This window comes from Durio zibethinus, chromosome 17 (assembly GCF_047325235.1).
Source record: "Durio zibethinus cultivar Kanyao isolate XHJ-2024 chromosome 17, ASM4732523v1, whole genome shotgun sequence".
In the NCBI taxonomy this organism is placed as follows: Eukaryota; Viridiplantae; Streptophyta; class Magnoliopsida; order Malvales; family Malvaceae; genus Durio; species Durio zibethinus.
The window spans coordinates 9,237,731-9,265,666 of NC_143178.1; the positions used below are offsets into that span (position 1 = coordinate 9,237,731).

The 27,936-nt window shown below is 28.1% G+C and overlaps 1 pseudogene; it reads right to left on the reverse strand.

Moving 5' to 3' along the window:
- Positions 1-459: 459 nt before the first annotated feature.
- On the reverse strand, positions 460-27,936 carry LOC149514013 (uncharacterized; annotated as a pseudogene).

The following is a 27,936-nucleotide window of genomic DNA, read 5'->3' on the forward strand; positions in this document are numbered from 1 at the left end:
ATTATAACACATAATTTTCATATAAAATTACATAAAAATATAATTATATTATACTAATCTAAAAAAAGTTAAAAATTTTATTCTTTCACTCTGATTTTCTTCTCCCTCTTTTCTCTTTGCGAGTTCTCTCTCACATACCCATGACAACTCAGAATTCGGTGCCAAACTGCCTCCTTCGATCGTCACTGGCCATGCCTGAACTAAACTCAAAACATTTGTATTGTCATTCTTCTAGCCACGTAGATGTGCTGCCATGGTGTTATTAGGCAAACCTTCTGAGCCATGTTTAGGCTTTTGTTGACTGGTGCTGGAAGTCGGGGGTGAGGAGGAAAACAAGATTCTTGCAAAGGTGCACTCCAGAGCCTCCCCCAATGCTTGAAGGTATCTTGAAGATGATTCCGAATCTATTGTAGATAATAATTCAAAAGGATGAACAAGTGGATCAATATCATTTATGTTTCAATGATCACAGACCACCTGCGTAGTAGATGATGATGGCGGATCACTGGCTGACTCCAAACTTGCCTCAATGACCATGGAAAGCTGATAGTCATTATTGGATGGCTCACGCCGAAATGTTCGTCCCCTTCCATGACGATTATCTTCATTACTTCGACGATACCGAAAGCTTGTTGGTATCTGTAAAAAGTACAATTAATTAACAAAATAACAAAGAAGTACTGACTAACACATCTACAAAAGAATATATCAGTGAGAAAATTCAGCTTGTAAAGAGTCCACTAATTAGAAGGATGATACATACTTGTAAAGCAGCACTACCCGTGCACTAGACATGCGACCTCCATGTTCAGTGGTAATATACCTATGAAAGGATATAATAGAAAAAAACATAAAAACTGAATATGAGAAAAGAAAACTTAAGCTAACTAAGGACACGCTCAAATAATAAAAAAGAATAACAAAATTTATATGCCCCAACAAGTCACTCTTAGTTCAGCTTCAGATTGAAAGACAATAAACTTTTTGGCAAGGCAAACCTCATCCTCACATAGGTAATGTCCTCGGCGAAAATGAATCTATGGCAGACAATTTTCAAAATTCCATTAACTTTACGAGGAGGAAAAAGAAAAACAAAAGAAATATAGAAGTCATCTCGCCTCAAGGTCATCATAATTCTTGTAATATTCATATTGTCCTGGATGCTGCATGCATTGAACATTAAATATGCAAAAATAAGTCCACTTGTTTTAAGGTGTATCATAAAATCTGTACCAGGAATGGGTACCATTGGCATATATGACATGTATAGTGTTCTGTGGACATGTTTGATTATAACTCGTTATTCCCATAGCATTGGGTCTTGTGGAATTCACACATTGGATGCCTCATGAACCCACCTCTCTTATAGTTCCATCCACCTCAGAATCGCCCTCTTTATATGTTTATTTAACTGTGCTCTAGTATTTATAGCTTTTGTTTACAAATAAACACCTACATCGCCGGCAAGCGATGGTCGGAAGAGGCAGTCCGACGTATGAGTGTCTAAGAGAGAGGGATAAAACTTATATAAAATTTTTTAGGATAAGTTTTTGAAGTTTTATTTTAAAAATGATTTAATAAAAAATTTAAATTAATAAATTGATAGAATTTAGTATAAGATCAATAATACGAAAAAAAAAAATTAAAAATATTACTTCTAATTCAAATTTGATTTATATTTATTCAATGATAAAAATTTTATTAATATTTTATTAAAAATATCTATATAAAAATATATTAAAATTTTTAAAAAATATTGTATATTTAATCTATAAAATGATATTTTTAATTTATTAATTTTAAAATTTTGTTAATATTTTATTAAAAATATCTGTATAAAAATATATTAAAATTTTTAAAAAATATTGTATACGTAATCTATAAAATGATATTTTTAATTTATTAATTTTGATTTTTAATTTTAATTTTTATTTAATATTTTGAATAAAAATTTTCATGAATTTTTTTAAAAAAATTTCATTTAAATATTTTTCCTAAAAGAAAATTGGTAAAGAAATAAGAGGGAGAAGAAAATAAAAGTAAAAAAATTAAAATTTTTTACTTTTTGTATCAGTCAGCAGCTGTTAGTTTAATTTTTTTGGTCAACTGTGTTTTTTTTTTTTTTTTCAGTTCAGAGTTAACGACACATTTGTTTTACTCTCTTTAAACTGTTAAAAAATTTTCACATTATTACGGATTTAAAACGTATAATCTTTTATTTGTATCAAATAAAATATTTAATTTTAAATTCAATAACAATCCAAACATTAATGTTATTAATAATAATAATATAGAATAGTTTATGCGCATGATTAGAGGTAGGAGGGTCATGATTGTACTGGCACTGCAAAACGCGGCTCCTACTTTGTTTTCTGGAGAGCATTTATTGTTATTATTTTTTGGTTATTCAAAGATAGAAGAGGGAAGGTTCCGGCTTCCCGCGTCAAGTGAGGGAGGGAGAGGAGACTCTGTCTGAGTGTGCGGATCAGCGTGAGAGAGAGTGTGTGCAAAGGTTTTTGGTTGCTGAGGTCTCCATCGATGTGGACACTTCGAATCCATGCCCCTGCTCCAATCACTCTCTCTATGGCCATTTCTTTTTGCCTTATTTTTGGCTTTTCTTCCTTTCTTTCTTCCCTTCCTTAACAACTTGATTAGATTAGCATCAAATTTTTATAAAGGAAGATGCGCTGCCTAACATTACTTTTACTTGGTAGACTAGACCTTTCTTTATTGTTAGAAACTAAGGTTTCAAATTTTTTATTAAGTTTAATTAATATTTTTAAACTTTTTTCATAAACATAAGATAAGTTCTTAATTCTTATTTCAAATCAATGAATACTAATTCATACTATTGATATAATAATTAATTAATAGTTTTATGTCTTTCTTCTTGAGCATTAATTTTTCTTCTACTTCTTCTCCAACTTCATTGATTATTGATTATAAACTTTTACACTTTTATATAAAGTATTATTGATTGTAATTATACAAAAAAGATAAGACCAATCAAAGCAGTACTATAACAATAAACTAAATTTTATATCTAAAACCAACCAATGCAATCAAAACCATAAAAAAAAAAAAATTGACTTGTATAAAATGTGCCATGGTTATTTCAATTTGAGCATTTATTCTCAAAAACATTATCTTGGGTTTTTCCTAAAGAATGTTAACTTATTCTCTAGTTCTAATAGTAGGAGCTAGCATATATGTAGCGTTAGGTAACGGACCAAAAACTTTTCAATTTTTTACATTTTTTTGTTGATAAAAAAAAAAAAAAGGAGAAAAACATAACTTTAATTTTATTTTACATAAAAATTTGAAGTGAACATATATTTTTTTTTAATTTTAAGATTTGGGTAGATTACAAGTTTGAAAAAAATTAAATTAGATTTATCCATCATTTCTAAAAATTAATAACAACAAAATCAAATTTAAATTTTACAAATAAAATATTTTATATCTTATCAATTTAGCTAATGTGTTGACCAAATAGACCCTCAATTAACCACAAAGATATTTCAACCAATAATGAAGTAGTAAACTGATGTGAAAACTTGGGCCCCTTAGAAGAAGGTCGGATAAATGAATCGAACACAAAAGTAGTAGAAGATCTCCATTAACAGCTCTTTCTTTGGAGGGTTGGATTAAAAAAGGAAGGGGAAATTAAAAAAAAAAAGGCAAGGCTTGCAAAAAAATATTTTTTTAATCTTAAACCACATCTTCACATTAATTTAATTTAATTTTTTTTATTTTTTATTTTTTACATAAATTATATCATATAGTTCTACATCGATGTATTTGCTCTAAGACATCTTTCTCTTGAAAAGTTTTTTATGAATCCCATAGAACTAAGATTTGCTCATCCTCTTATACAATGATAAATCTCATGTAACAAAAGTTGTATGAATCAATGAAAATTTTTAGTACTGAAATTTGACCAAAAGCAAATATCTCCCACTTGCATTCATGCATCATATGCACCAATGTTGTTTTCTTTATAAAAAAAATCATAAAAATGAAAAATAAAATTTTCATCACATGACATTCTTATTTTTAAAAATTTATGATAATAAAGGTTCAAAAATAGCTCACCCACTAAAAATTTTGACTCAATCTACTTGCCATTATAGAACAAGAACAGGCTAGTCGATTTGAAAAGATGGAGAAGGTTCAAGAAGAAATAAAAGGAGATATTGATAAGATAATAAACATGCTCAAGAATCTTGATAAAAGAAAAGTAGTGAAAAAAAATTCTAGCTTTCAAGAACAACTGTCAGTCATGGTGGATATATATACCTTTCAGGGTTTGAGCCACGATTGACCTAACTTTCTTAAGGAACTAGAGTGTAAATTTCTACTCCCAGAGGATATTCTAATTTTTATCTAAGAATGACATCTACATCTATACTAGGATAGTTTTAAAAATTCTCTAATCTTGTTATGATGGAAAAATCACTCAAGCCAATCTTGATTCTTGACTAGGATGATCCCAAAGAGAGAGAAAAGTTAGGGATAAAGATACTTGAAAAAGTAAAAGATATTGGTGCTTAGTAAAAGATGAAATTATTAGAAGAAAAACTTAAGGCAATAGAGATAATAGATTTTTATGGCTCCATGGATGTAGTTGAGCATTGTTTGGTCTCAAACGAGTTCATTCCACCTAAATTCAAGGTCTTAAAATTTAAAAAATATGATAGCACAAAATATCCAATGACTCAAGTCATCATGTATTATCATAAGATGGCGGCATATGTTTGTGACGAGAAGTTATTTATACACATATTTCAATATAGCTTTACGGGTTCTACAGCCAGATGATATGTTCATCTAAACAAGACTCGTATTTATTCATGACAAGAGCTCACAAGGGCATTCCTTACATAATATCGATATGTCATAGATCAGCTCTAGATTATCTATATTTATAGAACATGAAAAAAAAGTAATAGAAAGCTTTAAAGAGTATGCACAGAGATTGAGAGATATGGTCGTATAAGTACAACCTCTTTTTACTAAAAAAGAGACAACTATCATATTTGTGAACACCCTAAAAATACCTTACTATGAAAGACTGATAGGCAATGCAATCAAGAATTTTATAATATATGGTGATATCATGTGAGATTGTTAAAAATGTCATAAAAATGGCAAGCTAGGGGAGACAAGCGAAGCAAAAAAAGGTGAAACTCTCAAAAAGAAAAAAAAATGAAGCCCAAACAGTGAACTATGTGAGGCAACAGTTTAAAGGTTTCACGCCATATCCTACACTAGTGTACCAAACCTATTACCCTCCCATAAATAATGTTACGTCCATCCCTCATCCATATCAGCCATATCAGCCACTACAACAGCCAACTTATCCATCTCATTTTTAACTATTTTTTCGGACACCCATTTATTCATACAACTGTCTTGTTGCACTTACCAAACTAGAATGGAGAACCAATCTAAGCAATGGTCTAAAAGCCCTAAGAAATACCCAAGAAAGAACCACTTTCAACCCTATTCCCATATCTTATATAGAATTATTACCTTAATTTATCCAAAATCCACTTTTGGAGCTTATGCGTCTAGAATCCCTTCAACCTCCTTACCTAAAATGGTATGATCCTAATGCAAAATGTGATTACTATAATAAAAAATAGGTCACTCAATAGAGAATTGCCTTATACTAAAATACAAGGTTAGAGATCTCATTAAAGCTGAAAAAATATAATTTGAAACTAATAGGGATCATCATGTAGCTAAAATATCTCTAACTTGATGTATTGGAAAAGAGGTGAACCAAGGGTATTAAAGCATTGATATGAATAATTTGGATGTAATGAAGAATTAGAGAATGGTTTTGTGGCTTTTCTATAAAAATGATAGATACTTCATTTGGTGTTACAAAGAGGCGGATTGATTCGAAAAGTGTGCCCTTTTTATTTTCCTTTTCACTTTTGTATTAGACATATATATGAACTTCATGACTTGTATAAAAGTTGAATCTAAATACTAATTGAGAGAGCATTTTTTTCTTTTTTTATCTCAAGCTTTTTTTTATAAAATAATAAAAAAATTCTTTTCTTTTCATAATAAAAAATCTCAAAAAATTTGGTGATTGTTATTATGAATCTATCCAAATAAAATATTCTCATGCTTTTTTTATGGTAAAATCACTTGAAAAACCTTAATGCTCCAAAGGATACGAGTTTGAACTTTATAACGCATCTTGTTAAGACAACGAAAACTAAAATGATCAATTTGAAAAAACTTTTTGAGTTCTTTGAAAATCAGATAAATATGATACTTTTTTTTATCTAGATGCTGGTAAGTTGATAGGTGTCAAGATTATGCTTCAAACAAAAAGCCATTTAGATAGTTGCGAATACATAAATGCATCTTTTTTTTTTATCTAGGGGGCAGATTGATAGAAGATAATGATTTGCAATTGCCCCAAAATTACCTAGTTCATGCCACTATCCAATTTAGTGATGATGTGCACAATCAAGATCTAAATAAACCCTTTCAACATGATTTGCATTGTCATATAAACCTTGTTGACTTACCAAGATAAGATAAAGATTGGTTGTCATATGAGTTGTGAAAAAAAAATAATAATAATAATAGGAAAAAATATTGATGGTTACATCATGCATTCTAGATATTCAAAAGATTTCAAAAAGAAAAAGTGAAAAAAAAAACAAAAAATGTTAAAAAAATAGGTGATAAAAATAAAATTTTGATCTTTTAAGGAATCACTCTTCAGCATGAATTATCAGACTTGATATGACAAATGACCATATTTCTTTATCTTTTTACAAACAAGAAATTATTCATTTACTACCCCTTTGAGCCTAGTGAATTCTTTTTAAATGAACCTTGATCAAGAATCATCTTTTACATTAAAGAAAAAATACAAAGAAAGATCTATTTGATGAAGCCATGCTTCGATAATAAAGAAAGAATGCCTTAAGTTGTAGGAGAGTTTTAGAAGTTTTGAACATATTTTAGTAAATATTGGAATATGCAAGAAATAGAAAAAGTGGAAGCAATAAAAAAGAGAAAAAATAAAAAAATGAAGAAAAAAAGGTCATGAATGAATATTACGATTAAAAAAATAAAAGGGATGAATGCCCAAAAAAGGTCCTTTACGTGATATGAAATGATCCTTGGTCTAATCACCTTCAAATACATGTTTTGGGCTCATTTATTCATTCCTTAAGAATCTCGAACCTTGGCCTGTGTTACATACCTTGAAAAAATCATTTCGATCAAACATGGATACTTGAACTGAAGAATTTTTTCCTTATAGAATCCTTATGACCAATTTCACTTTTTTTTATTTTTTTTGCAAAATTTTCTTTCACAAGAGTATTTGAGTGTACAATAAAATTGTAAAAAAAAAACTAAAAAAAAAAAAAAGAAAGAATGAAGCTTTAGGGTGGAAACCCGAAAATGGGCCATCTAGAGCAATAATGAGATTGCAACATGAAAGCTCATTGCAACTAATGATTGAGATGTATGCAAGGGTTAACATAGAAAATCTTGGCCTTTTTCAATATGATCTTGAATTTACTACAGCTGCTTTTGACATCTATTAAAATAATACATTATGATACTAAAAAAGGTGTTAAATCTTATTTAACCACAAGAGAACATTCCAAAAAAATTTGTTGTTGAGCCTGGATAAAAATTTAATTTTGCATATCAAGTCGTGAGGCCCCTTTTAATAATGCAGACCTCAATTTGATAATTAATCATCCAAGTCGTTTGAAAAGATGGAATTGCCATTCTATTCAAACATGTATATAATAATGATCATCATTTTTTTAAAGACTTAAGAGTCACATTGTTTCATAAAGGTTGACTAAGGCAATTTTTTGTGAGAGTTTTATCATTAAAATGAAATGTTTTTAGGAAGGAAAATAAAATTTTGAAAAAAGAACTTTAAGGAAAATAAATGGCACTATAAGAAACACTTTTTTAATATAAAAGTATGTTTAATCAGTTGAGTTTCACCACAGTTCGATAGCTTATTTTCTTCAATTCTCTTTCATTAAGTTCAAGTTGATCATATACATGTTTGATTTGAAAATGAAAAAATGGAAAGAAAAGTCAAGAAATCCAAATTGGGAAGAAATAAAGCAAAAATTGATGAAAAATGAGTAGCAAAGAAAGGATTTGAAATTGAAATGAGATGAAAGATTTGGGATTGAAAGAAGAAAAAACTTTAAAAAATTTAACAAAAGAAGATTTTAGGCAGTTGCATATCTTGACTTGATTTTTTTTAAGAAAAAAAATTTGAGCATTTGAATCTTTTGACTTTGCATTTGCATAATTAGCTTATCCATCATTGATAGGAATGCATGCATTGGTATTTTTAGAAAAAATATTTGCATTTCATGTGCATCATCTTAAGAAAAGACATTTAAATCTTTTTAAAAAAAGACATTTGCATTTCATATGCATCATTTTAAGAAAAGATATTTGCATTTTATATGCATCATTTTAAGAAAAAACATTTGCATCATCATTTTAAAAGAAGACATTTGCATCATAGTGGTTTTCACCAATTTTGGAAACATTAAAAAAGAAAAAAGAAAAGAAATGAGTAAAAACAAATTCAAAAGATTAAGAATTTTTAGGATTTCAATGAGATGGCACAAGATGAGAGCTTTAAACCCAATCTAGTTAGCAGAAAAGTTGTTAACCCAGTGAAATCGGCATCAGCCAAGAAACATATTGTGATAAATTATTTTCAAAGTATTTAGTAGTGATATCCGAGTACTAAAGTATAGAATTACATTTTTTCAGTAGTCATATTCGAGTTTTGAATTTGCATTCTTTCTCTACATTTGCATTTTTTTTGTGGTAACATCCGAGTATTAAAATATTAATTTCATTTTTTTAATGGTGATATTCAAGACATTTTCAAAATCACTCAGTGGTGATATCCTAGTTTAATTTGAATTTGCATTCTTCCTCTACATTTATATTTTCTCAGTGGTGATATCCAAGTTTAAAGTTTGAATTTATATTCTTTTTCTCGTTGGTGACATCCGGGTATTAAAGTATTTCATTTTCTTGATGGTGATATTCAAGGCATTTTTAAAATCTTTCAGTGGTGATATCCGAATATTAAAATATAAATTTTATTTTCTTGATAGTGATATTTAAGATATTTTTAAAATCACTTGGTAGTGATATTCGAGTTTAAAGTTTGAATTTGTATTCTTTCTCTACATTTGCATTTTTTTAATGGTGATATCTGATTATTAAAGTATGAATTTCATTTTTTTAATGGTGATATTTAAGGCATTTTCAAAACCAGTCGACAGTGATATCTGAGTATTAAAGTATGAATTTTCATTTTCTTAATGGTGATATCCAAGATAATTTCAAAATTTTTTTGGTGGTGTTATACAAGTGTTAAAGCTTGAATTGTATTTTTTTTACAGTGATATCCGTGTTTCTTTCGATGGTGATATCCGAAGTCATTTGTATCTTCTCGGTAGTGATATTCGACTGTTAAAGCTTGAATTGCATTTTCTCATTGTGATATTCAAATTTCCTTCGATGGTGACATTTGAAGTCATTTGCATCTTCTCGATGGTGATATTTGAGTATTGAAGTTGGAATTGCATCTTCTCGGTAGTGATATTTGAGTGTTAAAACTTGAATTACATTTTCTCGATGGTGATATTTGAGTTTTCTTTGGTAGCAATATCTAAAGTCATTCATATATTCTCAGTGGTGATATCCGTGATCATTTATCCTTCGATGGTGATATTCAAAGTTATTTTTTAATGGTTTAATTTATTTTCGTTGAGCATTTCCTTGGAGGAATCTTTTAAATTTAAAAAAAAAAAAAAAGAAAGAAAAACTTTATGTTCAATTTCTGTCTTTTGTATGTATTTGTCTGAACAAAATGGTTATCTTTTGATCTTTGCCTTATTCATGATTCTCAGAAATTGGCAAAGAGAGACAGCTGAAGACACCTATTTTATATTTATATTTATATTTTTATTATTATTTATTTTTTCCCTTTTTATTTTTTTATTTTATTTTTTTAGTAACTTTTCTGCCAATTGCCTGATAACCACCGGTAACCATTCTGACAGCCATTGGCAGCTGGCAGCCATAATCCCACAAAATCCCATATTTTTTAAGATTTTAATCTTTTTTTTTACTCTATAAATAGAGCCATAAAAACCTAGCGAGGGAGATGATCAGAAAGAAAAACCCTACAACAAAAATGAAAAACCAGATGAAAAATTTTTTTTGCTAGATCTCAAAAAAATCTTGATAAAAAAATCAAGCAAACACCACAAAAAAACGCATAATCCTTAGAGTGGGATCTCAGTGCCTTTTTAAAAAAAAAAATCTTGGTTGTAACTTTAGGCTTTGATTTACATAGTTCGAGGCCACTTCTCATAAAATAGGCTTATATTTGGGTTCAAAGAGTCAAGGGGAGCTATTTGATAGTTTTTGAGATTTTTTGATCGTCGATAATAGTGGATGGCAATCGACGAATGGTAAGGCACGCCGTCACCAGATTCTGAGAGCAACGATGGTCGACAGGGTTTTAAAAAGAGAAAGTTTGAGAGAGGGAGAGAGTAGAAAGAGAAAAAACAAAAAAAATGAAACAAAAAAATTGGCCTTTTTATAGAACTGCGAGCTAAAATGACGTTGTTTAAGAAATGGCCAAAATGATGTCGTTTTTAGGCCTAAAGATCCACGAGTGACCCATTGACCTGACTTGAGGTCTGCACAACCAACCCATGACCTGGTTTCCCCTCATCTTAAGATCAATTTAATTGAATAGATATCGAATTGCCAAAAATTTGGTCTGAATCATCGAGCCAACTAGACCAACCCAGACTGGACTGTTGATCAGTCCAATTTAGTTTTTTTTTCTAATTTTTAAAATTTTTATATATATATTATTTTTATTATTAATATTTATGCATGTTATAATGTTTAAATTTGTTAGAATAAATTTTGTCGTAATAAATAATTAATCAATAAATAAATAAACAATGAAATACATAATTAAAATTTTTGATAATTTTGTTAAAATTTGGAATAAACCATATAAAATAACAACAAAAAAATAAAAAATAATAGTAAAAAATGTAAGAGAAGGAAATTTTTATCCGATGATGAAATTTAAAAGTACTTTGAGTAGTAATACTTACGAAATCTCTAGTGAAAAGATTTTTTAAATACTAATAATGTATTAGAGTATTTATAAAATGTTTTCAATACATTAAAATTTTTCCTTTTCTTTATTATAAAGTTGATGATAAAATAAGAATGAGGAAAAAGAAAATATTATCTGAGGATGAGATTCTTAAAGTATTTTAAGTAGTGATGTTTTACGTAAGATGATTTTTTTTAAAAATATTATCATTGTATTGAAATATTTATAAAAATTTTCAATATGATAAAATTTTCTATTTTCTTCAATAAAACAATAAAAATAATAATTCAATAAATAAAGTCACTAAAATTTCTAAAAGAGTAAAATAAAATGTGTGCATTAACATATTAGCATTTTGCATTGCATGCACAACATAATTTTTATAAAAAATAAATTTGAGCCTCCAAGAATGAGATTTTAAGGTATTCCAAGAAATGATACCTAAGAAATCTTTAGGTGAGAAAGAGTTCTTTTAATGTTTCAAACATATTGGAACATTTTAAGAATTATTTCCATAAAAAGGTTCTAATTTATTTTTCTTGAATAAAAACAAAACAATAAATAATAAAAGATACTAAAAAACCAAAATTTCAATAAATAAGAAAAATTATGGAAACTATTTTTCAAATACTGAAAATAAGACTGTTTTTATTAAAATAAATGGATAACATGTAATTAATTGGTACCGTTTTAAAATGATGTTGTGGGATCGCTAATCATTCCCCACACATAATCGACTCTAGGAACCAAATTGTTTCGCAGACTCTAAAATTATCTTTTTAAATAAATTTTAATTAATTTTAAGATTTTATTAAAAAGATATATTTTAATAGGTGGCCAATCGCACCTAACCAAAAAAAATTGGTGACAACTTCGTTTTTTTTTTTTTTTTAATTCATCGGGCGGACACAAAACCATTATGACAAATGATCTTTGATGTCTCTAGCACTATACATAATATTTATTTTTGAAATTCTTGAAAGTGGGCTGTTGTTTCTTCAAAAATGGATATTTTTAATTTTCGAACTTTGTAAATGATAACATATTGATTGGTTATATTGAATTTGTAAGTATTATTTTTTACATAGTTTCTAACTCTTGTTTAAGAAAAATTAAAAAAAAAAAATTGATTTGTAATTGTTTGAGGATAAAGCTTTATATTAGCAGGTTTCAAGATTATAAAGGAAAACTAGAATAAAAAAAGGAAGGAAGACTAAAAAAAAGAAAAGAAAAAAAGGGCCTTTTGAAAAAGATAAGAGAAATTTATGTTTTTATATGAATAAGTGACAAGTGTCTAGAAAAAATTTGTGGTTACTATTAGAAATAAACTTATCTAATACCTTTACACTTTCCCTTGAGCACTCTCATGTTCTAAACCACTTGTCTAATTTTGTTCATCAATGATAACCTTTTAAAAGGCATGAACTCAAATTCGTGAACTTTGTCTTCACCGGATCATATTGTAATATAAAATGATGATCATCTTCTCCTAAGCAATAAACAATGAGACAGTAAATTAAAAAAAAAGATTTTTTTTTAATTTCTAGAAGATCAGGCCAACACAATACTTTCTTTAAAAAATTCAGATGTTGGTAATTTGATATGTCAAAACTATGCCACAGTTTCAAACGGGCCAAAACTAGAATCACTCAAATTTCATCAAATGACCTCAAACACATAATGACCTTATTTTTGGCCTTACCTTATTCTAAGTTTTAGGGCACATTGACCCAAATAGCAAGTTAACTCATTGTCCTTACTTGGTTAGTTTGTGTCATAACCTTTCTTTTTGTTTGAATTACATGAAGTATTTGAGACATATAGTGAGTTCATCAATGTGATTGTCATTGTTGTTTGGGCTTTCATTTGAGTTGGCATATTGAAGTGGGACATTTTTCATAAATCATGTGCTTAGCGAAATAGATTGATGTGTGAGTTATAGAAGCATGTGAAAATAATAAAAAAAAACCAAAAAAAAGATTGTGATATCATGCATTTGAGAAATTTGAATAAATCCAAGCAAAGACTTGAAAATTCTAAAAAAAAAAATTTTTTTGAAAGAAACCAAGAAGAGAAAATAAAAAAACTCGAAGTCAAACAAGAAAACTAAAAAATCCAAAAAACAATTGTCATTAAATTCATTTTCCTAGTAAGAATTGCTTTTTAATTTAAGTGATTATGTTTAAAATGACAAATGACCATTTTTCATTGTCTTTTCACTAAAATAAAAAGTATTTACTTATTATCACTTTGAGCTTGATAAATTATTTTTCAATGAACTTAGACCAAGGATGATCATTCATATTGGATGGCAAAAGATGGGTGTATTCAAGGCTTAAATATGGTGAAGTCGAAAAAAAATTTTTTATGTTAAGGGTAAATATCCAATAAAAAGTTTCTAAAAGTTATGAATCCACTTAAAGAAAAGAGAAAAAAAAAAAAAGGAGGGAAAGAAAGTGAAAGAAAAAACAAATGAAAAATAATAAGGGAAGAACAAAATAAAAAAGAAAGAAAAAAAAGGATAAGAAAAGAAATAAAATGTTTGAATGGAATATATGAGAAAATGAAAAGATATATGCCTTAAAATCTTTCAAATGGGAAAGAATGATCCTTGGTTTACTCACTTTAAAACATTTATTTTAGGCCCATCTATTCATTTTATTTGAAAACCTTAAATCTTGGCCTACGTTAGTTCCCTAAAAAAGTTCATATTGGATTAGGCATAAATACTTAAATTAAGGATTTTTTTTAGGAACTATTATAAAACTTGTGAATCTTTTACTTTCTTTCATTGCCAAGCTACCTATTTGATCTATCAACTCATTTTAGGTGAAATTGGAAATCTAAAATGCATGATGGAATAACCAATAAACAAAAAAAAAAAGAAGAAAGAAATGGGGCTATAGGGTAAAAACCGTAAAAAGAGCATTTTAAAGCAAATTTGAAAATTTTGAATCCAATTTGGATGCCAAGTGAAGTAAGAGAACCTAGTATTAAACAACCTATACTTTTAAAAGATTGAAGAAGGTTGATGCCCTAAAATCCATCAAAAGGATTAATTTCAAAAATTTGAATATTCATCACAACTAGACTTGAGATCAATCAAAATGCAACATCTGGAGACCATAAAAAGTGTCAAACATGTTTGATTTTCAAAGAATTCATACTTTTTCAAAAATTCATGTTTCATTCATGAACCTAGATGAAAGATTGTTCATTTTATCAAGTTTTGATTTATTTCCCGATGAACCAAAACTTTGATATGATAAACTATTCAATTTGTTCAAAAAATATCACCTCTTTCATCCATAATAGTGAACACCAATTCTCGAGGGACTCAAAAGGCTTTTTTTTAATATTGCATTTTTCTTGATCATAAAATTTAGTTATGTGAGGCAATTTTGTTGGTCAATTTTGAGTTACTTGTTAGGCATTTTTGTAAAGAGTAAAGAAATCAATTTTGATGTAAAAGAAAAATTATGTTTAGTGAGGATTATGTCAATGCAAGGTGAGTTTTGATTTACGAAATAAAATATTTTTCACTAAAAAATTAGTTTTTTGAAAAAATAAAATTCTTTTGTGAGAATAAATGGGATCATTTTCAATGAAATGGTGAATAAGAGTATGAGATATTGGGCAAGAAAATGTGAAAAGGGGAATGTTTCTTTCTAAAATGAGAAGATATGTCGAATTGAGTAAGTTCTATCGAAATGCAGTCAAAGAATAGCAAAAATGTGGGATTGCCTTTTAGAATTTACAATGGAGTATAAAGTGGGAACTACTTGTATGTATGTTACGTTATTGGGTTTAAAAATGGGAATAAAAAGTGAGCATTTTAGAGCAAATTTGAAAATTTGAACCCCATTTGGATGCCAAGTGAAGTAAGAGAACCTAGTATTAAACAACCTATACTTTTGAAAGATTGAAGAAGGTTGATGCACTAAAATCCATCAGAAGGATTAATTTCAAAATTTTGAATATTCATAACAACTAGACTTGATATCAATCAAAATGCAACATCTGGAGACCATAAAGAGTGTCAAACATGTTTGATTTTAAAAGAATTTATACTTTTTCAAAAATTCATGTTTCATTCGTGAGCCTAGACGAAAGGTTGTTCATTTTATCAAGTTTTGATTTATTTCTTGATGAACCAAAACTTTGATATGATAAACTATTCAATTTGTTCAAAAAATATCACATCTTTCATCCATAATAGTGAACACCAATTTTCGAGGGACTCAAAATGCTTTTTTTTAATATTGCATTTTCCTTGATCATAAAATTTAGTTATGTAAGACAATTTTGTTGGTCAATTTTGAGTTACTTGTTAGGCATTTTTGTAAAAAGTAAAGAAATCAATTTTGATGTAAAAGAAAAATTATGTTTAGTGAGGATTATGTCAATGCAAGGTGAGTTTTGATTTACGAAATAAAATATTTTTCACTAAAAAATTAGTCTTTTGAAAAAATAAATTTTTTTTGTGAGAATAAATGGGATCATTTTCAATGAAAGGGTGAATAAGTGTATGAGATATTGGGCAAGAAAATGTGAAAAGGGGAATGTTTCTTTCTAAAATGAGAAGATATGTTGGATTGAGTAAGTTCTATTGAAATACAATCAAAGAATAACAAAAATGTGGGTTTGCCTTTTAGAATTTACAATGGAGTATAAAGTGGGAACTACTTGTATGTATGTTACGTTATTGGGTTTAAAAATGGGAATAAAAAGTGTGCATTTTAGAGCAAATTTGAAAATTTTGAACCCAATTTGGATGCCAAGTGAAGTAAGAGAACCTAGTATTAAACAACCTATACTTTTGAAAGATTGAAGAAGGTTGATGCACTAAAATCCATCAGAAGGATTAATTTCAAAATTTTGAATATTCATCACAACTAGACTTGAGATCAATCAAAATGCAACATCTAAAGACCATAAAGAGTGTCAAACATGTTTGATTTTCAAAGATTCATACTTTTTCAAAAATTTATGTTTCATTCGTGAGCCTAGATGAAAGATTGTTCATTTTATCAAGTTTTGATTTATTTTTTGATGAACCAAAACTTTGATATGATAAACTATTCAATCTGTTCAAAAAATATCACCTCTTTCATCCATAATGGTGAACACCAATTCTCGAGGGACTCAAAAGGCTTTTTTTTAATATTGCATTTTCCTTGATCATAAAATTTAGTTATGTGAGGCAATTTTGAGTTATTTGTTAGGCATTTTTGTAAAGAGTAAAGAAATCAATTTTGATATAAAAGAAAAATTATGTTTAGTGAGGATTATGTCAATGCAAGGTGAGTTTTGATTTACGAAATAAAATATTTTTCACTAAAAAATTAGTCTTTTGAAAAAATAAATTTTTTTATGAGAATAAATGGGATCATTTTCAATGAAAGGGTGAATAAGTGTATGAGATATTGGGCAAGAAAATGTGAAAAGAGGAGTGTTTCTTTCTAAAATGAGAAGATATGTTGGATTGAGTAAGTTCTATCGAGATGCAGTCAAATAATAGCAAGAATGTGGGTTTGTCTTTTAGAATTTACAATGAAGTATAAAGTGGGAACTACTTGTATGTATGTTACATTATTGGGTTTAAAAATAGGAATAAAAAGTGAGCATTTTAGAGTAAATTGGAAAATTTTGAATCCAATTTAGATTCCAAGTGAAGTAAGAGAACCTAGTATTAAACAACCTATACTTTTGAAAGATTGAAGAAGGTTGATGCCTTAAAATCCATCAGAAGGATTAATTTCAAAAATTTGAATATTTATCACAACTAGACTTGAGATCAATCAAAATGCAACATTTGGAGACCATAAAGAGTGTCAAACATGTTTGATTTTCAAAGAATTTATACTTTTTCAAAAATTCATGTTTCATTCGTAAGCCTAGATGAAAGATTGTTCATTTTATCAAGTTTTGATTTATTTCTTGATGAACCAAAACTTTGATATGATAAACTATTCAATCTGTTCAAAAAATATCACCTCTTTCATCCATAATGGTGAACACCAATTCTCGAGGGACTTAAAAGGCTTTTTTTTAATATTGCATTTTCCTTGATTATAAAATTTAGTTATGTAAGGCAATTTTGAGTTATTTGTTAGGCATTTTTGTAAAGAGTAAAGAAATCAATTTTGATGTAAAAGAAAAATTATGTTTAGTGAGGATTATGTTAATGCAATGTGAGTTTTGATTTACGAAATAAAATATTTTTCACTAAAAAATTAGTTTTTTTAAAAAATAATTTTTTTTTTAGAATAAATGGGACCATTTTCAATGGAAAGGTGAATAAGTGTATGAGATATTGGGTAAGAAAATATGAAAAGGGGAGTGTTTCTTTCTAAAATGAGAAGTTATGTTGCATTGAGTAAGTTCTATCGAGATGCAATCAAAGAATAGCAAGAATGTGGGTTTGTCTTTTAGAATTTACAATGGAGTACAAAGTGGGAACTACTTGTATGTATGTTACATTATTGGGTTTAAAAACGGGAATAAAAAGTGAAAGTGAAAAGAAAGTCAAGAAATCATGGTTGGGAAGAAAAGAAAACAAAAATAAAAATGTAAAGGAAACAAAAGGAAAAATAAATGAAAGAATAGGGAGAAAGATAGGAAGGAATGGAAAATAAAATCTTTTGGAAAGAAGATGAAAAATGATTTGATGAGGGAAAGAGAATAAGTGAATGATTTGACAATAAAGAGTAAAGAATTTTGCAAATAAAAAAAAAAAGAGAATTTTTAGGCTTTTGCATCACTAGGGCATTTAAATCATGTAAAGTCATTTTCGTCATTAGATATTTGTCTTTGCATCATTAGGAGGGCATATGAATCATTTTTTAAGTCATGTATTTGTATCATATAATGAGCATTTGCATAAATTTGATAGTGGGATCTACATTTTTGTAAATGACATTTGTTTCATGAAATGAAAATTTACTGTTAAAAAAATTTTATAAATGCATCTTTGTTGGATACATTTTTGTCATAAAAAAGGAATTTTGCATTTGTATCATTATAGGGGCATCTACATGGAAATACCAGTGTCATCTACATCATTGGGATAAATTTTTCATTCGCATCTTTGTTAAGCAATTTCATTAGGTACATTTGCAATATAGAAAAGACATTTGCATTTGTATTTGTGTCATGATTGCATTTGTCAATTTTGTAAATATCAAAAAAAAAAAAAAGAAAGGAAGAACATTTTAAGTTGTGGAAATGTAAAGAAAAAAGTCTTTGAGAAAAGAGTTTGAACAAAAATAATGCAAAAGGAAAAAAGAAAGTATATCAATGAAAAGAAAAAAAAAATAAGAAGAGAAAATAGTTTGACAAGAGGTAAAAATGTCAAAATAGTTTAAAGAGTCAAAAAAGAATATGCAAAAATAAAAGGGATTGTTGAAGAAATGAATTAAAAGATGAGATATGATAATAAGTTAAAATGAGATTTAAGCTCAGGTTAGTTAACATCGAGATTTTTAAACCCAGTTTAGCTGGTACTCAGATTTTAAGTTCAGTTTAGCTGTCACTAATAAGATTTAAGTCTAGTTTAATTAGCATAAAGATAATTTATGCCTAAATTAGTTGGCACTCAAATTTTAATCATAGTTAAGTTGGCACTGATGAGATTTTAAGTATAGTTTAGCTGGCACCAAGATGAGATTTAAAGCCAATTTAACTAACATTAAGATAAGATTATTAAGTGTAATGATGTTGGCACTAATTAAGAAAAGGTTGTGATTGTTTTTTTTTTTTAAATCACTCAGTGGTGATATTTGAGGATTCAAGTCTGAATTTGTATTTTTTTTTCTATGGTGATATCTGAAGATATTTGCATTCTCTTCGTTGGTGATATTCGAAATATTTTTTTGGTGGTGATACGAGCTTTTCCAAAATCACTTGAAAGTGATATCTGAATAATTTTAGAATCTTTTGGTGATATTTTATGCAAGTGAAGGCACTGCTATTTTTAAGATCTAAGTCCATTATTCCTTACATGGAAGCTATTGTTGGATATTATCTAGATAAAAGCCAGAATGTGGTTTTTATAGGCAGTTTAAGAAAGCATGTGCCAATTACACAAATTACTTTTTTAGTGGGTACACTTTTCTCTTTGTGGTATTCCACCTCTTGCTTGTTTTAGGTCCAAAGATGAAATTCTTAGTGACAATTAATTGTATTCATCAATTTTTGCAATAATAGCTTGGTCCACGATCAATTAACAACATTTTATCTGTTTCAGGTCAATTTACTTATTTTAAAGAACATTTAAACATTCATTTTCAAAATTATAGTGGCAAAAAAAGTAGCTCCCAATCATTTCATTTTTAACTGGTGACTTAATTTCGATAATTTCATTTTCGACTTGTGGCTTAGTCCCAAACATTTCATTTTTTACTTATTGCTCAATCTCGGTCATTTCATTTTCAACTTATGGTTCAGTTTCGATCATTTCATTATCGACTTGTGGTTCAATTTTGGCAATTTTATTTTTGACTTATGGTTCAGTCCCTATCATTTTTCACTCATGACTCTGTCTCGGTCATTTCATTTTCGACTTATGGTTTAGTCCCAGTCGTTTCTGTTATAATGTATCGGTTCAGAAACTCAATCGTTAGATATAAACATTTGAAAATCAAGAAAATGAGGAGTCACCACCAATCTATTTTAGAGTGAGTGGCCACCCAAAAATTTTATTTTTTTAATAAAATAATAAAACGGGTTTAAAGTTTATTAAAAAGATAATTTTGATCTACAAAAATAAAATTGGGTTTAGAAATCGGTTACGCATGAGAAATGATTAGCACCCCACAGTGCCCATATAATTCCCTTTATTTTGAAGAAATAAAATCCATTAAAAAAATATTTATTTAAGGATATTATGAAAACCTTTAGATTAAAAAAATACCTTATAATTCTCTAACATATCAGCAGAATTCAAAGATAGTCATTTTCATCTAAGATTTATCACAACATTCCTTTAAAAATAAAAAATAATACTCTTTACACATGATAATTGTTGACAATTGTCCAATATATAGGTAGAGTATAAAAAATTATCTTCCCCATAATGTTGTTTTAATTTATTATTTTTTTAAATAAAATTTTTGAGGAACTTTTTATGCAATAAAAATGAAAAATACTATAGTTAGTCATAAACATCAATAATTAAAACATACATGTACATACGCAATAAATGCAAATATGTATGCAAATGTGTGTCATAAGTAATAAAGTGAGACGACTTGGGATTGGTCCTTAAATATAAATAGACCACTTGGACTCTCAAACTTTTAGGCATAATTTAGGTGCGATTATTTATATTTAAGGTCCCTTTTTTTTACTTTTTTATTCCTTTATTTAACCTTATTATTGTTTTAATTAACGAATTATATGAAAAATCTTAATGAAATAAAATTTCTTAAATACCTTATCTTCTAGGTGGTATTCAAAAATAGATTATTTTATAAGTGGTTTTCACAAAAAATTTAAAAAATTTAGGATAGTTTTGGGGTTTTTGGTGGATTTAGGTATCGAGGGTAATTTGTATTTTGGTTTATATATTGAGTTTAGGTTTCATTTTAGGGTTTAGTTTAAGTTTTAAAAATAATATGGCCTCTCTAAAAATTTCAATATTTAGGCAAATTTTCGGAAAAAACTTGTTTTATAATTTCTTTAAAAATAAATTTTTATAATTTTATATATTTTCTTTTTCATTAAAATTTTATTATTATTATTATTGTTATTGTTATTATTATTATTATTATTTATTTACGTTTTATTATTTTCATTCATATTATTTAATAATTTTTTTACATTTAGGCAAAATTAATTTTTTAAAACTCGATATTAAAATTACTTCAACACCTAAGCAGGTTTCAAAATTAAAAAAAAAACATTTAATTATATTTAAACTTTCTTTATATTTTACTTATTAACTACATTATTGTTATTATTATTATCATTATTTATCATTATTTTATTTTATATTTTTTGTTGTTATTTTTTCCTTTAAAACCCTAATCAAACCCATGCAGTAAATTCATGTCTAGGAAAAGAAAAAAAAAACAAATCCAACTTTTCCCCATTTTCGACCAACTTGCAAAGAAATATCATAAATATGTAAAGCTTTTCCAGCCCCTCATTCATCCATCATGCAAAGAAAAGCCATACATGTGTCTTCATGCTGAAATTAAAAAGTCCCAAAAATGATGGAGCTTTATGTTCTAGTACATGCACTTCACGCGGGAAAAGAAACCAAAAACGCCAAATGATTTATCGGCCCTTCCCCTCAAGCAAGCAACCAGCGGGCAAAAAAAATACAACATGAACGCTTCTTATGCAGCAAAAACGTAACCGGTTTAAGAAAGGAATTTTAACTCTTATAGTTGTTATATATGGACCCTTTCTTCCTAGGCTTCCATGGGAGTTTGGATTTAAAAAAGAATCCTTATTTTCATACAACAGAAGCATTGACAGAAAGAAATAGCTTCGATGAACAGGAGGTCAGAACATCACTGAAGCCTTCTTTTTTTCCAAACCAGCTTTTATTTTCTTTCCCTTTTTCATAAAAAACTTAATACTAAGTTTGGAGTTATTGTGACATAAGTGGTTGTAACCCCAAGTGACGACGTAAAAATTTCGCCATGAATAATTGGAGTGACAGCAGAACATGCTTATAGTGACCGGTTTTGCTTTCATTAAAATTCATTTTCTTGTCACAGGTAGAGTGAGTTATTGTGATAACCTACTGGTCCTATTCCGTTCATTTTTCTAATCTTTTTAAGTAAAAAATTTAGTCTGAAACAAATGAGTTATTGTGACAATTTTATAAAACTTGGTACAAATAAAATAGTGATAAATTAGTAATGAACGTAATTGTGACTATAAGTGATGACTTAAAAAATGTTTATTTTCAATTATCAATTGTAATGACTAAATTTTACACCAATAAATTTTGTCTTCATTAAAAATGCATATATTTTTTAGAGAAGTAACATCATTTATAGTGGCCATATTTATATATATATATATATATATATATGGTTGTGGAAGTCGCGGGATCGAACATGAAATTTGATCCTATGTTATGCTCTCTCGTGATTGCTTTACTATTCATGGTTTCAAACATTGCCACACATTCTCTCTCTTGCTCTCTCCCTTGGGGTCTTCCTTTTGTATGCATCCGCTGTAAAGCTGACCATATATTGTTCTTATAAATTTCTCATTCACCAGGCCTCACTTTTTTTTTTCCTATTTAGGGGGGTTAATGGGTTATTGATTGATTAAAAATGGCAAGGTCAGGGAAAGTCAATTTGCCAGAAGCTATTAAGGACTTGCCCCGTTAAAAAGCCACATTGTATAAGCTTTTATAATGAAAACTGGAAACCGCTTTTCATAGGTTTCCTTTTTTGGTCAAATGTCTAAAGTTTTCGGCCAAAGTTTTTTTGTTTTTTTAAGAACAAGTCCTCTCTACCAATGCTTCCATATATATCTAAGATGCTGTTCCAATAAAAGATAAAAATAACAAAAATTACACAATTAAATCAAAGGAAATGGAATAATAGACCAATTTTAGCTCTAAAAAAAAAAAAAAGAACGAGAGGAGGCTACAGACAACAGTATAGAGATGCCATATTTGCTGCAAGATTCTTTTACTATTTGTTTTGCTGGGTAAAAATTAAATATTAGTAATTGTTCAACTTTCTTATAGACTTTGAACTTGGAATCAAACGGTTATTAGGTTCTAGAAATTAAAACTAGAAACGTGATTTATAGGAGATTTTAAATTGAGAAGAGGACACCATTACATTAAAACAATTTCCTATTGAATTGATAGTTGGATAGCTATTTATTAGAAAAATATTTTAGATTGTTCAGATAAATGATTTCGATCTCAAGTTGAGTGAATTCATCCCTAAATTATTAAGATGAAACTACTTTATGGAGAAAAAAGTCATTGCTTTGATGGTATTTGTAACTGAAAATGTCACTATTTTAGAGGCGTTTGAATCTGACAATGCCTCTATATTAGTGGCGTTTGTACCTTAAAGATGCTGCTAATTCAATGGTATTTTTATGAGAAAAATGTCGTTGCTTTAGTTATGTTTTTATGAGAAAAATGCCACTTAACAAGCGGCATTTTTGTTAAGAGCGCCGCTAATCATAGTGATGTTTTATGCTACAAACGCCACTAAATTATTCATTTAGTAACCCACAACGAACGCAAACACCGTCATTATGTAAAAATGTATTTTTTTAAAAATTTTTTTAATAAATTTTATTTTCATTAAAGAGCTTAAATTTAAAAACTGAAATTTATATCAACTTTATTCATGTTTAAATATACATCTAATTAATACAAAGTTTAATAATTAGTATAATAACATTCAAATATTTTATATACATTAACAAAATTAAAATGTACAAAATGGGTAACTGCGTACATTTTGCTAACTGTCAATTGATGAAGAAAATTTTTTACCTTGGTCTCTAGCGTATTAAAAAATCTACTGAATAATACCATACAATTTTTAACTCTTCATTATAAGCTTTTTATATATTTAAAAATTTAAAATTTAATAAATATAATACCTGAGTTGGTGGAGCACCAAGATCATTTCTTGGAAATTATTGTTGCACAAAATTCATAAGATGATCGAATCTATCATGCAACTGCTAAAATTTAGCACGCTTTTGCTTCATTCTAGCATGTTCTTCCTCAATTTTGGTACGTTCCTATTCTCTTTGTGCTTTCATTTGCTGGAAATATTGTTGCATAGTTTGCAACTCCCCTCTCAAAATTGAAATGTCTCACGAAGACTGACTTGTTGAGATTGTAAATTACAAAGAGTTATATCCATAGTAGGTAGATGGTGTTGGACCCAATCCAAGGCCTCGGACCCTTCTATGCCTACCTTTTCCAACAACTTCATGAATATTCGATTTTTCATTTCTTGCATGTTGAGAGAACCATCAAATGCTACTTCAATCTCAGCAACCATTTTCTCTTTCACTTTCTCCTGTGAATTTGTCATATACAATTATCAAGTTTAATGATTAATTGATTATATGTTAAAAAGAGTAAATATTTATTTTTTCTTAAAATAGATGATACAAATTACTATAATTTTTTGTGTTTCGACCTTCATATAAGATCCATATTTTTTGTGTGTGTTATGCGAAAAAGTTTCACACGTCTAATTGTACCACCCATCTCATTCTCCTATACAAAAACATATGTTATTTGATATGATACATATCAACCGTAACTTATTCATACATATCAAGCCTGTCAATAAAATAATAACTTAATTTCGAATAATTTTAATCTCATATATTTATATTTTGGCCCCGTAACAACATAATAGTCTTAAACATACACAAACAATAAAATCATTTTGGGCTTTCACACCTATCGATCATGAAAACAAAATTCAATTATTTTCTCCCAATTTAATATCAAGAATTGAAGCCATTCAATATGTTGAAAGCCATTAAAAAGTTTAATTTGTATATTTGCCTTTTATATGCAAAAATACTCCCAAACAAACAAAAACGATAACTTTTTCTCTCATATCAACCGTAGAAACCAAGTTCAATCAATCGGACAAGTTTAATATCAAATATTGAAGTTATCCAAACTGTTAAAATACAACAATCACAACAAATCTGTATTAAAGGCATAGATACGTAAATAATGACTTTTCATACATATCATCTGTGTCAACTAAGTTCAAAACTTTCGATAAGTTTAATATCATGTATTAAAACTATCAAAACTATTAAAAAAGAACAATAACTATTAGTTTGCATATTTACCCTTTAATGGCTAAAAAAGTTCATTCATTATAATATGTTTATTATCATAAACTTACGATTTCTTTTTGTTTTCTTATAAAAGTTTTTGATCCACTTGTGTGGTTATATTTCTGTTGCTTTCTGCTACCAATCCCAATCTGTTCTTTTTTCTATCATAAAAAATAATTACGTATATGATAGAAATACAAATATTATCAACTTAAATCATAAAACACTTTCATCATTTTATTCTACTATACAAAGTTATAAACTAGTACCTTTCATTTTCTTGAGAACCAAAATCTAATCAGTTGTTCATATTGCCACCTAATTATATTACGGAGTAGATTTCCATCATTGCCTCTACAGTAGTATTTCGATCGAAATACTTATTCTTCAAACTATGCTTATACTCTTTCCATTCTTTTTCAATGACTTAAGCATAAATGAAGTTGGTATTTCAAATACAAATCTTGACTGTAATAATACAATAAGAAAAGTTAGAATAAGTAAACAATATGTAAAATAAAAAAAATTTTATATCTAATTAATTATACTAATACTTCAATAAAGTTTAACGCATCGACCTTAACTTTTTTTGAAACTTTATGCCATGTTTCATAATGAATAGGCAATTTCATTCCATTATAGGCTACCATGCCTAAAAATCTAGCTAATAGTTAGCCTCTTCACCAATTGGTTGCCTATCAGAGTTTGCAGACATTACAATATACTCTTTAGGAGTTAGTGCAAACAATTCCTTCAAAATTATCTGGACTCTAGTCCTCCGATGACTATTGTTATCAATTGCAACAAATAATAAATATATTTGTAAAATAACAATACTTTATCATTATACTCGAATTTTAAAATTTGAGTATATCATATCTGCATTTAAATTTAAAGCATAATCAATTGATGGGGTACTATCTAAATTTGTACCTTTTATATTGCCAAATCTAATATCAGTTGAAAGGTGAGAAGTAACGGAGTTAGATTCGACAGTACGTTCATTTTCCTCTAAAAAATTCAGTCCATAGCCAATATCTACAGGTGCCGTAGACGATTCTGAACTAATATCTTTGATATGTTTTTCTTTCAACCTACTCTTCCACATTGTAGATTATCTACATCATAAAAACGATTATAGAAAAAATATTAGTTTACAACATATATAAAGACATTGACAATTTAAGAAATCAAAACCTACGATAGATAAAAAATATATCGATTTAATTAAATCAAAAGATAATGTATGATTTAGAATACAATAATTATATAATAGCGTATGTCACATTATTTACATACTAGCCAATACTACATTATGTCTTAAACACTCGAATTACAAATTATAGATGCATCATTTCATGGTTCGTAAATATCTTCAGTAACATCTTGACGGACCCACTGAGCGTAGGTACTGGAGATATTTTCATCCAAGTTTTGTTCAGCAAAAGGATAACATTCAGTTTCATGTTCAACATCATCTTTGGTATCTAACCCCATATCAAATAAGTCTCTAGATGTGTTTCGAATAATAACAAATCAACCTAATTCTTTGGGATCATCGGAGTAAAATACTTGTTTAACTTGAGATGAAAATACATAAGGTTCATCGATGAGTTGTTGTCCAGTGTGAATTAATCGAGAAAAATTCATAAGTGTTAATCTATATTGATCTTTCTTAATATCCCTTGCACTATTCACATCAGCCCAATCACATCAAAATAAAAAAACTTTCCACTTGCCATAATAATCCAACTCAATGATGTCAATAATCATGCCATAATAGTCAACATTTTCTTCTAAATGGTTTGTGTCCCTAGCACTAGCATAGCTAGTAGTTGATGAAGTCATAACAACTCTTAAATTTTGTGTACTTCTAAATTTCTCATGGGATTTAGTGTGAAATCTAAATCCATTGATGATGAAACCTTTGTATCGTTTCACAATAAGGTTCGGACCGTGTGAAAGACACTTCACCTCTTCACTAACAAACATTCCACTCTAAACCTATAAAAGTGAAATAAATATATATATGTTATTAATGTTATTTATACTGTAAGTATTCTATGTAGATTTCTCATAATGGGAAGTATGACATTACTTACAATTGCTCTTAACCATTCATGAAAGTTTTCAGCGAACAACTTATCAAGCTTTCGAGGGTTTAATCGTCGATAATGTGTAGGATCTCTCAAATTATTTCTATACTCACTATAAAGCATCATGAAAAAATATTAACAATATAAAAAAAAGATAATAATTTCATGAATTGTTTTATTGCTACAAAACTTACGTGCGAAACGATTCAATTGAGTCATGATGAAAAAGAACATATTGATGTGCTTGTGCCCAAGATTTATCATCTAAATCCATCATTTCAGCTTTGCTTATGGGTTGTCCAAAACTTTGAAAAAGATAATTGTAGGCAAAGTCTATATGTTGCATACCAACATTTCTCGATGATCTATTAAATCTTATTTTAACATATTCCAAATAACGAGAATAAAATATCATACACTCTTCCACTAAATATCCTTCAACAATAAAACCTTTTGGATAGTGTTTGTTGTAACAATAAGACTTTAACCTCATCAAAAACCTATAGCATAAAACATTAGTCATATGTTATTCTAAGTTGAGTGGCTTGATCATCAATAAAAACGTAATCAATCTATTAACAAATAATACCTTTCAATAGGATACATCCATCGATAATAAATTCGTCCATTGACTTTTGTCTCATATGGAAGGTGGATAACCAAATGCATCATAATAGTGAAGAAGTTTGGATGAAAGACCTTTTCTAAATGGCATAGAATAATCGCCGCTCGATCTTGAAGTTTGTCAAGCTCTTTCACATTCATACATTTCTAACATAGAGATTTAAATATATTACTCAATTCAATTACCACAAAAGTGACTTACTTTGACAT